This window comes from Oncorhynchus mykiss, chromosome 1 (genome assembly GCF_057628025.1).
Source record: "Oncorhynchus mykiss isolate SJ-2025 chromosome 1, ASM5762802v1, whole genome shotgun sequence".
Lineage (NCBI taxonomy): Eukaryota > Metazoa > Chordata > Actinopteri > Salmoniformes > Salmonidae > Oncorhynchus > Oncorhynchus mykiss.
The window spans coordinates 17,256,821-17,272,500 of record NC_143022.1 but is presented as its reverse complement, the minus strand read 5'-3'; positions in this window follow the sequence as shown (position 1 = coordinate 17,272,500).

The window sequence follows — 15,680 nt, the reverse complement described above, 5'->3', positions numbered from 1 at the left end:
CTGTCTGTAACCTGCACTGTCTTTAACCTGCACTGTCTGTAACCTGCACTGTCTGTAACCTGCACTGTCTGTAACCTGCACTGTCTGTATCCTGCACTGTCTGTAGCCTGCACTGTCTGTAACCTGCACTGTCTGTAGCTTGCGCTGTCTGTAACCTGCACTGTCTGTAACCTGCACTATCTGTAGCCTGCACTATCTGTAGCCTGCACTGTCTGTAACCTGCACTGTCTGTATCCTGCACTGTCTGTATCCTGCACTGTCTGTAACCTGCACTGTCTGTATCCTGCACTGTCTGTATCCTGCACTGTCTGTAACCTGCACTGTCTGTAACCTGCACTGTCTGTATCCTGCACTGTCTGTATCCTGCACTGTCTGTAACCTGCACTGTCTGTAACCTGCACTGTCTGTAACCTGCACTGTCTGTAACCTGCACTCTCTGTATCCTGCACTGTCTGTAACCTGCACTGTATGTAGCCTGCACTGTCTGTTACCTGCACTGTCTGTAACCTGCACTGTCTGTAACCTGCACTGTCTGTAACCTGCACTCTCTGTATCCTGCACTGTCTGTAACCTGCACTGTATGTAGCCTGCACTGTCTGTTACCTGCACTGTCTGTAACCTGCACTGTCTAAGTGGAACTCCCTTTCTCGCCCTCCACTTTCCGTCTTTCTCTCTCTCTCCCTCCCTCCATTCCAAAGCATGTCCTCCCCTGACTGAGCCCTCCCTCTACCCCAGCTTGTAAATAAGCTCTAGAATTACCGGGAACATTCTGTCTTTCTGATCCAGCTTCACGCCTCCACTCTGTACACACACACACACACACACACACACACACACACACACACACACACACACACACACACACACACACACACACACACACACACACACAGACACTCCTTCACCCCATCCCTCCTTCGCCCTTCTCAACGCACAGGGCCCCTTGCACAATGTCTTGTGCGTGTTTGAGAAATCTCAAGAGAGTTGTGCATTAGTTAAAGACCATGGTGCGCTTCTGGTCTGCAGAGTACATCAGATCACATGATTCTTCACAGTTACAACATTTATATACACAGACATACACGCGTGCATGCAAACATCAAAGTATGTTCTCATGCATACGCGTGTATGAACATTGTTTACCCTTTGCACAGCCATTACAAACTGAGTCACATTGGACATTGTCGATGAATGCAATTCAACAGAATTCTACCCCTATCAAATTCAATATGACCTGCAAATATGTCTTTCAAAATGAGCCAGAGCGTTGCATGAGTAACAGCAGCAAAATGCAATTCAACAGAACGCTACCCCTGTTCAATTCAAAATAAGACATTTTGTGTGTGATTACCCCGATACTCATAATCTATGTCTCTCAAAATGATCAGGGCCGTTATAGCGTCAAAGTGCCTATCGGCAAGTCAGAATTTTACACAGTGGATTAGTGAGTATCTCCTCTGCCTGCATGAAACAGACAGTCCACCAGCAGCAGACCCTTATCACAAGATATGTGCCACAGCTCATCTATCTGGCCCTGGCCTTCCACAGCTCGTCTATCTGGCCCTGGCCTTCCACAGCTCGTCTATCTGGCCCTGGCCTTCCACAGCTCGTCTATCTGGCCCTGGCCTTCCACAGCTCGTCTATCTGGCCCTGGCCTTCCACAGCTCGTCTATCTGGCCCTGGCCTTCCACAGCTCGTCTATCTGGCCCTGGCCTTCCACAGCTTGTCTATCTGGCCCTGGTCTTCCACAGCTTGTCTATCTGGCCCTGGCCTTCCACAGCTCGTCTATCTAGCCCTGGCCTTCCACAGCTCGTCTATCTGGCCCTGGTCTTCCACAGCTCGTCTATCTGGCCGTGGTCTTCCACAACTCGTCTATCTGGCCCTGGCCTTCCACAGCTCGTCTATCTGGCCCTGGCCTTCCACAGCTCATATATCTGGCCCTGGCCTTCCACAGCTCGTCTATCTGGCCCTGGCCTTCCACAGCTCGTCTATCTGGCCCTGGCCTTCCACAGCTCGTCTGTCTGGCCCTGGCCTTCCACAGCTCGTCTATCTGGCCCTGGCCTTCCACAGCTCGTCTATATGGCCCTGGCCTTCCACAGCTCGTCTATCTGGCCCTGGCCTTCCACAGCTCGTCTATCTGGCCCTGGCCTTCCACAGCTCGTCTATCTGGCCCTGGCCTTCCACAGCTTGTCTATCTGACCCTGGTCTTCCACAGCTCGTCTATCTGGCCCTGGTCTTCCACAGCTCATCTATCTGGCCCTGGTCTTCCACAGCTCGTCTATCTGGTGCTGGCCTACACTCCTCCACAGTAATACACTCCAAAACATAGCTCATGCCTTCCAATACACACACACACACCCTACAGTAGCCTGAGGAGCACACTGCGGTGGGTGTTGGATTTCCTTGTGGTGACATGTGATATTGTTCCAGGACAGCGAGTGCTCAGGTTAGCGTTACCGGTGGCACGCAATCGAATGCACACTCAACTACACACCTCAAATACACACCTCAAACACACAAACATAAACACACACACCCACATTCATGCACACACGCACACAAGCACACATACTTTCAAATAAGCAGGAAAAGGTGGGGAGAGAGGGGGATTGGAGGAAAAGGGAGGCAGGGGGAAGGGTGGGTCTGGAAAGGGCTGTGTGTTTTTCTCTCTATCCTACATTTTCAGTTGTGGCTCAACATGCACTCTTTTGTTTTTCCAGTTGTCAGTGGAAAAAACAGGGAACAGTGTGTCTCTGCCTGGATCAGATAGAGAGGGAGGGCTGCAGGAGAGGAGGATGGGTCATTCCCTCACTAACTACACCCACCACATGTGGTATACAACCAAACAACAGCACCATTACAACAGATGTGAAGCAGTGCCAAAGAACATATAGTGTAGATAGATGTGAAATCATATTTTATGTACAGTGATGAGAGAAAGAGTGGGAGAAAGGAGGATAATACAAAATTCAAGGCCCAAATAAAACCCAGGAAATCAACAGGAGAAGAGAGCAAAAACACCCAGCAATTGAGATGTTGGAAATCAACAGGAGAGGAGGGCAAAAACACCCAGTGATTGAGATGTTTGTCATGTTACACTCACTGAGATGTTATTGTTTTGACAGTATGACAGAAAGACTGACAAGGCTTTGCGCTATGTACAGTCCACCTATCATCAAGACCACAGGGTGAAAAACACTGAACACTAATGATAGCATGTTTATATGTTATGAAATATGCCTCAAACAGCTAGTTTCCAGACATCAGCCAAAGGGTCTTTCAAGCATGTAGTGTAGTTCATTATAATAATAGCATGTTACAAAAAATATGTTGATGAGATACATTTCAAACAGCTCATTTCAAGATAACAGCCAAAGGGTATTTCATGCTACATTATGTACTAGATCAGCTGATATGTACTAGATCAGCTTATATGTACTATATCAGCTGGTATGCACTAGATCAGCTGATATGTACTAGATCAGCTGATATGTACTAGATCAGCTGATATGTACTAGATCAGCTGGTATGTACTATATCAGCTGGTATGTACTAGATCAGCTGATATGTACTAGATCAGCTGATATGTACTAGATCAGCTGATATGTACTAGATCAGCTGGTATGTACTAGATCAGCTGATATGTACTAGATCAGCTGGTATGTACTAGATCAGCTGATATGTACTAGATCAGTTGGTATGTACTAGATCAGCTGATATGTACTAGATCAGCTGGTATGTACTAGATCAGCTGGTATGTACTAGATCAGCTGATATGTACTAGATCAGCTGATATGTACTAGATCAGCTGATATGTACTAGATCAGCTGGTATGTACTAGATCAGCTGATATGTACTAGATCAGTTGGTATGTACTAGATCAGCTGATATGTACTAGATCAGCTGGTATGTACTAGATCAGCTGATATGTACTAGATCAGCTTATATGTACTAGATCAGCTGGTATGTACTAGATCAGCTGATATGTACTAGATCAGCTGGTATGTACTATATCAGCTGGTATGTACTAGATCAGCTGATATGTACTAGATCAGCTGATATGTACTAGATCAGCTGGTATGTACTAGATCAGCTGATATGTACTAGATCAGCTGATATGTACTAGATCAGCTGGTATGTACTACATCAGCTGGTATGTACTAGAACAGCCAGTATGTACTAGATCAGCTGGTATGTACTACAACAGTTGGTATGTACTACAACAGCTGGTATGCACTAGAACAGCCAGTATGTACTTGAACAGCCAGTATGTACTACAACAGCTGGTATGTACCTCAACATCTGGTATGTACTACAACGGCCAGTATGTACTAGATCAACTGGTATGTACTACAACAGCTAGTATGTACAAGATCAGCTGGTATGTACTACAACGGCCAGTATGTACTAGATCAACTGGTATGTACTACAACAGCTAGTATGTACAAGATCAGCTGGTATGTACTACAACTGCCAGTATGTACTAGATCAACTGGTATGTACTACAACTGCCAGTATGTACTAGATCAACTGGTATGTACTACAACTGCCAGTATGTACTAGATCAACTGGTATGTACTACAACTGCCAGTATGTACTAGATCAACTGGTATGTACTACAACTGCCAGTATGTACTAGATCAACTGGTATGTACTACAACTGCCAGTATGTACTAGATCAACTGGTATGTACTACAACAGCTAGTATGTACAAGATCAGCTGGTATGTACTACAACGGCCAGTATGTACTAGATCAACTGGTATGTACTACAACAGCTAGTATGTACAAGATCAGCTGGTATGTACTACAACTGCCAGTATGTACTAGATCAACTGGTATGTACTACAACAGCTAGTATGTACAAGATCAGCTGGTATGTACTACAACGGCCAGTATGTACTAGATCAGCTGGTATGTACTACAACTGCCAGTATGTACTAGATCAACTGGTATGTACTACAACAGCTAGTATGTACAAGATCAGCTGGTATGTACTACAACGGCCAGTATGTACTAGATCAGCTGGTATGTACTACAACTGCCAGTATGTACTAGATCAACTGGTATGTACTACAACAGCTAGTATGTACAAGATCAGCTGGTATGTACTACAACTGCCAGTATGTACTAGATCAACTGGTATGTACTACAACAGCTAGTATGTACTAGATCAGCTGGTATGTACTACAACTGCCAGTATGTACTAGATCAGCTGGTATGTACTACAACGGCCAGTATGTACTAGATCAACTGGTATGTACTACAACAGCTAGTATGTACAAGATCAGCTGGTATGTACTACAACTGCCAGTATGTACTAGATCAACTGGTATGTACTACAACAGCTAGTATGTACAAGATCAGCTGGTATGTACTACAACTGCTGGTATGTACTACAACAGCTGGTATGTACTAGATCAGCTGGTATGTACTAGAACAGCCAGTATGTACCTGAACAGCCATTATGTACTACAACAGCTGGTATGTATTAGATCAGCTGGTATGTACTAGAACAGCCAGTATGTACCTGAACAGCCAGTATGTACTCCAACAGCTGGTATGTACTTGAACAGCCAGTATGTACTACAACAGCTGGTATGTACTACAACAGCTGGTATGTACTACATCAGCTGGTATGTACTAGAACAGCCAGTATGTACCTGAACAGCCAGTATGTACTCCAACAGCTGGTATGTACTCCAACAGCTGGTATGTACTACAACAGCTGGTATGTACTACATCAGCTGGTATGTACTAGAACAGCCAGTATGTACTAGAACAGCCAGAATGTACTAGAACAGCCAGTATGTACTTGAACAGCCAGTATGTACTACAACAGCTGGTATGTACCTCAACATCTGGTATGTACTACAACGGCCAGTATGTACTAGATCAGCTGGTATGTACTACAACAGCTAGTATGTGCTAGATCAGCTAGTATGTGCTAGATCAGCTGCTATGTACTACAACAGCTAGTATGTACTAGATCAACTGGTATGTACTACAACAGCTGGTATGTACTAGAACAGCCAGTATGTACCTGAACAGCTGGTATGTACTAGAACAGCTAGAATGTACAAGAACCCTTTGGGGTTATTTGAGGTACTGTTCTTGTGTTTGAGGTATTTTGTAATCTTTAGTCTCTGTGTGTTTTGTTGGGTACATCATGTACAAAGAGTTGCATACACCTCAAGCTATAGATAAGACAAAACAATTCCTGACTTGAGTGTGGGTGATTGCAATGGCATGCAGTGCACAAAGAACAACAGAAATTCCAATGCAGTAGTCTAAGCTTCCACAACTATATACATGGACATTCAACTCACTATTACTGCAGTTTCTCAAAGCCTTTGTCTCTAAGCAAAGTGCTTCATTTTACAGTTCCATTCAATAATGCATTGCAGATTGACCATCAAACATCTATGTCATAATTGTTCTCTCTCACAGTCATTTGTTTTATTTTTACCTTTATTTAACTAGGCAAGTCAGTTAAGAACCAATTATTATTTTCAATGACAGCCTAGGAACAGTGGGTTCAAGGGCAGAATGACAGGTTTTTACCTTGTCAGCTTGGGGATTCGAGTTTGCAACCCTCCGGTTACTGGCCCAACACTCTTACCACTAGGCTACCTGCCGCCCCAGTCATGCACTTTGTTTGTGGAGAGAAATAATAAACTTAAACTGATTAATATGTAAAACTAGTGAAGGGCTTTAGCCTTTGGGAAACCCATCAGGCAGGCCATTTTAAATCAATGGCCTGCCTGCGATGTGGCCTTTAACACAGTAAGCCTCTACAGTCAGGTCCATAACAGGGGAAAGCTCCTGGCTGGCTGGTATTACTACAACACTTTCTCGGCTTCCACAGAGAGATGTACTGCACTACACCAAGGACTCATGGCCACAGAGCCTGGTTGACTGAGTTCATGTGCAATAAAGCTTCACACACAAACACACACACAGACACACACACACTAAATATAGCAACATGAGCTGCCCACTAGCACTCTAATATCTTTCTGCATTCTGCAGGTAATTCAGACAGTGCAGACTGTACCAAGATGTGATCATTCTTCAATCAAAGTTAAATATGATATCAATCCATTATGACACTTGAATCACAAACACTTGAACCTTTGTGAAGCACTTTAGAGGTTCATGCTCCATGACAGTGTTATGTAAATAGCCATGACCTATTATGAGTACAGTAAGGTCCCATTAGTGTCAGTGGAGTGTTCCCATGCTTTGGCAAACCTATTGACCACACAGACAGTATTTTCTGCAGAGCTATAGGGTGAGGCACAACATGAAGGAGACAGACAGAATCACACCTGTGTAATGTTGATGGGGAAAGATGAATCATCGTGTTTCCTCAAAGCCAAACATTCAATTGTCTGTCACACTTCACACTGAGAGACACAACAACAGAGCATGAAGTACGGCACAATGTCTCACAATGCCTGAGAAACACTCTGCCTATGAATAATGGGAAAAGAGAGTGATTGGAGAGAGAGAAAAAGTCTGCTGCTAGTTGGAGGAGGACTCAAGTAGAGTTTTAAAAAAAAGTATCCTTTATTAACCTAGGCAAGTCAGTTAAGAACAAATTAGTATTTACAATGATGGCCTACCCAGGCCAAACCCTAACGTGGATGACGCTGGGCCAATTGTGCACCGCCCTATGGGACTATCAATCACAGCCGGAGTATTTTGGGTATGTGTGTGTGTGTAATGAGTGTGTACTTTATGAAATTCCTACTGTATTGACTGTAATGACCACCACATACATACATACATAAATAGTACAGTGTTTCGCAGGAAAACAATGTGATATGAGTAACACATACAGAAAGGATTGTGAGGATCCCCAGGACAGCACAGTCAGTGATTCACATGTAGCTAGTTGACTGAAAGTCCTGCAAGGAAGCATTCCGCAAAAGAGATTCTGTCCATTCCTCACATTCCAGGAGAGTTTGGCAAGTCCTTGAGTTTACTTTTTTGCACCCCCCCCCCCCCCCCCCTCTTCAACCCAAGCCCGCGATCTCGCTTTCCAGCAAAACTCTCCCAAAAGTGCTCTCACCATTTTCCAGAAGGATCACACACATGGACGGGCACGTGCACAGAGAGAGAGAGAGAGAGAGAGAGAGAGAGAGAGAGAGAGAGAGAGAGAGAGAAAGAAGAGTGCATGTGTGTGCAAGTACACGTGCACAAGAGAGAGGGAGGGAGGGAGAGGGAGGGAGTCACACAATGCAAATTGGGCTGGAACATTTCATTCTTGGGAGACAGCAGGAGGGACAGTATGTTCCAGTGAAATAACAGAATATTTATTACCTTATATGGAATGTGGGCTTTGGCTGAATAGACAGACAGACAGACAGACTCAGTGTAGTTTTTCTCCATTTTGAATAAAACACAGACAGACATTGGCTGTAAAAAAAAACTATTAAAAAAAACTTTGCAAACAATTTAACAGGGTGTGACCCAACAGATACAATCTAGCAAGCAAACAAGATCTCTAGACAATGCAAACAAGATCTTTAGACAATGCAAACAAGATCTTTAGACAATGCAAACAAGATCTTTAGACAATGCAAACAAGATCTTTAGACAATGCAAACAAGATCTTTAGACAATGCAAACAAGATCTTTAGACAATGCAAACAAGATCTTTAGACAATGCAAACAATATCTTTAGACAATGCAAACAAGATCTCTAGACAATGCAAACCATATCTTTAGACAATGCAAACAAGATCTTTAGACAATGCAAACACGATCTCTAGACAATGCAAACAAGATCTCTAGACAATGCAAACAAGATCTTTAGACAATGCAAACACTATCTTTAGACAATGCAAACAAGATCTTTAGACAATGCAAACACTATCTTTAGACAATGCAAACAAGATCTCTAGACAATGCAAACAAGATCTTTAGACAATGCAAACAAGATCTTTAGACAATGCAAACAAGATCTTTAGACAATGCAAACAAGATCTTTAGACAATGCAAACAATATCTTTAGACAATGCAAACAAGATCTTTAGACAATGCAAACAATATCTTTAGACAATGCAAACAAGATCTTTAGACAAAACAAACAATATCTTTAGACAAAGCAAACAAGATCTCTAGACAATGCAAACAACATCTTTAGACAATGCAAAAATATATTTAGACAATGCAAACAATATCTTTAGACAATGCAAACAAGATCTTTAGACAATGCAAACAAGATCTTTAGACAATGCAAACAAGATCTTTAGACAATGCAAACACTATCTTTAGACAATGCAAACAAGATCTTTAGACAAGGCAAACAAGATCTTTAGACAGCGCAAACACTATCTTTAGACATTGCAAACAAGATCTTTAGACAATGCAAACACTATCTTTAGACAATGCAAACAAGATCTTTAGACAATGCAAACAAGATCTTTAGACAGCGCAAACACTATCTTTAGACAATGCAAACAAGATCTTTAGACAATGCAAACACTATCTCTAGACAATGCAAACAAGATCTTTAGACAATGCAAACAAGATCTTTAGACAGCGCAAACACTATCTTTAGACAATGCAAACAAGATCTTTAGACAATGCAAACACTATCTTTAGACAATGCAAACAAGATCTCTAGACAATGCAAACAAGATCTTTAGACAATGCAAACAAGATCTTTAGACAATGCAAACAAGATCTTTAGACAATGCAAACAATATCTTTAGACAATGCAAACAAGATCTCTAGACAATGCAAACACGATCTCTAGACAATGCAAACAAGATCTTTAGACAACGCAAACACTATCTTTAGACAATGCAAACAAGATCTTTAGACAATGCAAACACTATCTTTAGACAATGCAAACAAGATCTCTAGACAATGCAAACAAGATCTTTAGACAATGCAAACAAGATCTTTAGACAGCGCAAATACTATCTTTAGACAATGCAAACAAGATCTTTAGACAATGCAAACACCATCTTTAGACAATGCAAACAAGATCTTTAGACAATGCAAACAAGATCTTTAGACAGCGCAAACACTATCTTTAGACAATGCAAACAAGATCTTTAGACAATGCAAACACTATCTTTAGACAATGCAAACAAGATCTCTAGACAATGCAAACAAGATCTTTAGACAGCGCAAACAATATCTTTAGACAATGCAAACAAGATCTTTAAACAATGCAAACACTATCTCTAGACAATGCAAACAAGATCTTTAGACAATGCAAACAAGATCTTTAGACAGCGCAAACACTATCTTTAGACAATGCAAACAAGATCTTTAGACAATGCAAACACTATCTTTAGACAATGCAAACAAGATCTCTAGACAATGCAAACAAGATCTTTAGACAATGCAAACAAGATCTTTAGACAATGCAAACAATATCTTTAGACAATGCAAACAAGATCTTTAGACAATGCAAACAAGATCTTTAGACAATGCAAACAAGCTTTGTAGAAAACAGTAAGCAATGTGAAATGCAATTAAGTATTGACACAAACACTTTAAAGGCACAATACATATTTTTATGTCCTCCTTTAGGGCTGATGACAATCGATCACCAGTTCTTCTTCATTGATTTTGCACTTGCAAAGATCCTCCCCAGTCCTCCAAAACAAAAATGAAAACCAATTTTATTGGAAGTCTAAGTTATGGATTCTGCCTTTAATGTGACAATATAATAATAACTTCCTACAGTGCAGCTTATGATTGGCTATAACGCAGGAAGTATACACTTAAATTGCAGATTATATTGCATTAAAGGACCATCATTTGTCAAGCAGTCATTCCTTTCCCCTGTCCCGCACTGGCTCCTGTTTTAAGAGGAGTTGTTTTAAGATTCTCCTCTGGCAGCTTGCCCCGAGTGAAACAGAGACCAGTGGGCGATGTGTTTGTGTTGCTAGGGTGATAGCCACTGATGCTTCCCATAGCATCACTGTATTTGGGATTCCCTTTGCTTACGGTGGAGTCATCTGCTGTTGAATCAGGCCAGAGGAAGTAGCACTCCGTAACAACTGTTTAAGTTGACACGTCCCGAAGGGAGAGGAGAGGCATTTTACAATCCGTTTCCACTCATAGACCTACAGGTTTTATTTTTTTATTTAACCTTTATTTAAATAGGCAAGTCAATTAAGAAAAAAGTTATTATTTACAATGACGGCCTACCAAAGGCAAAATGCCTCCTGTGGGGACGGGAGCTGGGATAAAATAAAAAAAATTAGGACAAAACACACATCACGACAAAAGAGACACCACAGCACTACATAAAGAGAGACCTAAGACAAAAACTCAACATGGCAGAAACACAACATGACAACACAACATGGTACACAACATGGTACACAACATGGTACTGTAGCAGCACAACATGAAAACAACACAACATGGCAGCAGCACAACATGGTCTCAGCTCAAACATGGTAGAAACAGACAACAGCATAATGGTTAAAAAGGTAGAGACAACACCTCACGAGAAGCAGCCACAAGTGTCAGTAAGAGCGTCCATGATTGAGAATTTGAATGTAGAGATGGAGATAAAACTGTCCAGTTTGAGTGTTTGTTGCAGCTCGTTCCAGTCGTTAGCTGCAGCAAACTGGAAAGAAGAGAGACCCGGGGATGTGTGTTGTTTCTTCTTACCAAACCACATGACTTTTGTTTTGGAGGTGTTCAGAACGAGGTTTTAATAAGACATGACAAATAATTAGAAATGAAGACTTTACAAACATTTAACAAATAGATAATACAGACAATTAAAATACCTGACAAGAAACACATTTAACATTCAGTTGATGCTTTCTATTTCCTGTCCAGTCATACGGTCTATCAAATTAGATGTTCTTCAGTGGATTTACTTTTTGCTTGAGAAATATTAATTGTTCAAGAGTTCCATTCAGCTATGGCTCTATAGAAAACTGTAGATTTAAGGCAATTTGTCATTTGCTTGGGTTGTCTTAGATGCCCTGAATTTACCTGTCTGGTTTGGTGGTTATGTGTGTTGCTGGTATGAACTAACTGGCCTGAAAAATACAGTTAAAAAATATATAACATTCCCAAAGAAAATCAAAAGACTAGAAAGTCATTTGTATTTAACATGAAGCCATGAGAGATTCTGATGTATTTGGATTATATTCATATGGATAGAGCAACGAAGAGATAATCTGGCAGCCCTGTTTAGAGCAATGAAGAGCTAATCTGGCAGCCCTGTTTAGAGCAATGAAGAGCTAATCTGGCAGCCCTGTTTAGAGCAATGAAGAGCTAATCTGGCAGCCCTGTTTAGAGCAATGAAGAGATAATCTGGCAGCCCTGTTTAGAGCAATGAAGAGATAATCTGGCAGCCCTGTTTAGAGCAATGAAGAGATAATCTGGCAGCCCTGTTTAGAGCAATGAAGAGATAATCTGGCAGCCCTGTTTAGAGCAATGAAGAGATAATCTGGCAGCCCTGTTTAGAGCAATGAAGAGATAATGTGGCAGCCCTGTTTTGAGCAATGAAGAGATAATCTGGCAGCCCTGTTTTGAGCCATTTGGAGCTTTCTTTGCTGCAGATGACCATATAACTGGACAGTACTCTAAGTGTGATAGGACCAGGGATTGACCATATAACCAGACAGTACTCTAAGTGTGATAGGACCAGGGATTGAATCACCTGATTCAGAGTGCTAGATGTTACATACTCTCAACATTTTCTTGTAACAGCAATTCCCTTACCCATCTTAATAACAATATTATCTGTGTTCTGACCATGATAGAGCTGCGTCCAACATGACGCCTAGTAGTTTAGTTTTTCTCCACTTGCTCTACATGTGTTCTATTCATCGACAAATTCAATTCATCAGCAAGCATATATCTTGAACCAAATACAATATATTTCATTGTAGAAATGTTCAACACCAATATGTTCATATTAACCCATCATACACCATTCTTAGTTCACAGCTGCAGACTTAAAACTATAACATTTGAGTTTACCCAGTAACAGTTCATGATCAATTACATCAAAAACAGCACTGAAATCCAGCAACACAGCAACAATGAATTTCCTGTCATCCATACTCTTTAACCAATCATCTGTCATTTGTGCTAAGGCCGTACTCGTACTTGTGTGTGTGTGTGGGTGTATGTGTGTGCGTGTGTGCTGGAGGTGAGCGAAAGCTCGGGAGAGAGGGGGAGTGTGGTGGGGGTACCCGTACCTGACAGAGGGAGACAGGCTAGGGCAGACAGGGACCAGATCACCGGGAGAGATCCAAGCAGGGAGCTTTTGTCAGGAGGCTGAGTAGGAGAGGAGGCGTTCAACCTTACCAGACAGCGTGGTGGAGCAGATAGAACGTCCGACGCTAAAAAGCTGAACGAAAGACGTTGAGCGAAGACAAAACCAAGATCCCAGTGAAAACGGTGAATTCCAAAGCCAAATCAAACAACAATTAAAGTAAAGAGTTTTTTTCATATTTTTTTTTATTTCACTTTTATTTAACCACGTAGGCCAGTTGAAAACAAGTTCTCATTTACACCTGCGACCTGCGAAAAAACATCTATATACAGTGTGTGCAAATGGAGTATGGAGGTAAGGCAATAAATAGACCATATTAGCGAAGTAATTACATTTTAGCAAAATAACAAAACATTTAATTAAAACAACATGGGGAAGACGGGTGGGCTATTTACAGATGGGCTAGGTAAAGCTTCAGCGATCGGTTAGCTGCTCAGATAGCTGATGCTTAAAGTTATTGAGGGAGATACAAGTCTCTAACTTCAGCAATTTTTGCAATTCGTTCCAGTCATTGGCAGCAGAGGACTGTAAGGAAAGGCGGCGAAAGGGCGTGTGCTACGGGTGGGTGTTGTTATGGTGACCAGTGAGCTGAGATAAGGCAGAGATTTACCTAGCAAAGACTTAGAGATGACCTGGAGTCAGTGGGTCTGGCGACGAATATGCAGCGAGGACCAGCCGACGAGAGCACACAGGTCGCAGTGGTGGGTGGTATATGGGGCTTTGGTGACAAAACGAATGGCATTGTGATAGACTGCATCCAGTTTGCTGAGTAGAGTGTCGGAGGCTATTTTGTAAATGACATCGCCGAAGTCGAGGATCGGTAGGATGGTCAGTGAAAAGGTAAACGTTGCATAAGTCTCAGCAGCGTCTTTAGTAAGAAGTCGTTTTCCCAGAAAACAGAAGTTATGTTTGGGCAAAGCGTTATGTTTGGGGCCAACCAGGAGACACTACTCCGTGCTCCTTGCAGGGGCTGCTGCTGATGGGTGTGTGGGCCTCAGTAGTTGGAGTTATTCTTGCCCCGAGGTAGATCCTCAAAGGCTGTGTGCACAGTCACTCAGAGAAAGGGAAACTCTTTCTTTCACGTTTTCTATTTGGGACTATTTTAAGGGTGCTCCCTGCTGCTTTCCGCTATGCTGTTGACTGTTGTGGGCTGTAGGGTTGCCATGGCAAAACTCGGGGTGTCATGTGACGGCCTGTCACACCAGGGGCATCCATAAGGCAGCAGCCAGGAAGGAATCTGCATAGGAATGTCATATGACTGGAATGTATGACACGTTGACAGCGTTCTACTGCATTGTGATAAAAATTCTTCATCTCAATCTCGGTTTTAGTGCTTTTAACATTCAGATAAAGAAGAGCAACAAAGCATTCTGTATGGGTTATAATGATGTATGTAGGCCTAACGGTTATGAGCACGTATTGTAAATACGATTCTGTGTGGCCTTCTGTGATGTTTTAATTTGATAACACTTGTGGACAGAAAAAACTGAACGTTTGTTCTGAACGTTTGTTATTTTTTTATTAATCTTATCTGTGGCTTGGTGACACCACTGTTGTCCATTTTACCTGCAATGATCACAATATATTAAAACCGGAGGAATAGACCAAAATTCACCCAACTTATTGTGGGAAGCTTGTGGAAGGCTACCCGAAAGGTTTAGCCCAAGTTAAACAATTTAAAGGTAATGCTACCAAATTCTAATTGATTGTATGTAAACTTCTGACCCACTGGGAATGTGATGAAGGAAATAAAGCTGAAATAAATCATTCTCTCTACTGTTATTCTGACATTTCACATTCTTAAAATAAAGTGGTGATCCTAACTGACCTAAGACAAGGAATTTTTACTAGGATTAAATGTCAGGAATTGTGAAAAACTGATTTTAAATGTATTTGTCTAAGATTAATGTAAACTTCCGACTTCAACTGTAGGTAATAGGCTGCAATTTGTGATGCAGACTGAGTGACAGAGACACAGAGGGCAGCTACAAAGAAAAGCCTGTTCATTTCACTGTGAATGTTCATGTTGTCCGAACAGCTTTTGTGGTATCGTGACACGAGCAGTGAGCCAGCTGTCATTTTCTCCAGTCATACTCTTGTGACTCCTCCTAAGACGTAGTCAACAATAGGCGCTATTATGGTGTTATGGGCATGGGGCCTCAATCAAATGGCCCTCTTTGTCTAACTTGACTACACATTCAAGGGTTTTATTGTACTCAACTCTTCTGTTCTATTTTGAACCCAAGATAAATAGCTATATTGGGGGTGAATAACGTGTTACTTTTTTTTAGCTATTTGCTTCAGCCCTAGGCTTTCTCTGATTTGTTATGATTCTTTTGTGTGCTAATCACCAGATACACACACACAGATGCATATACTACTGTATGTATGCACACACACAC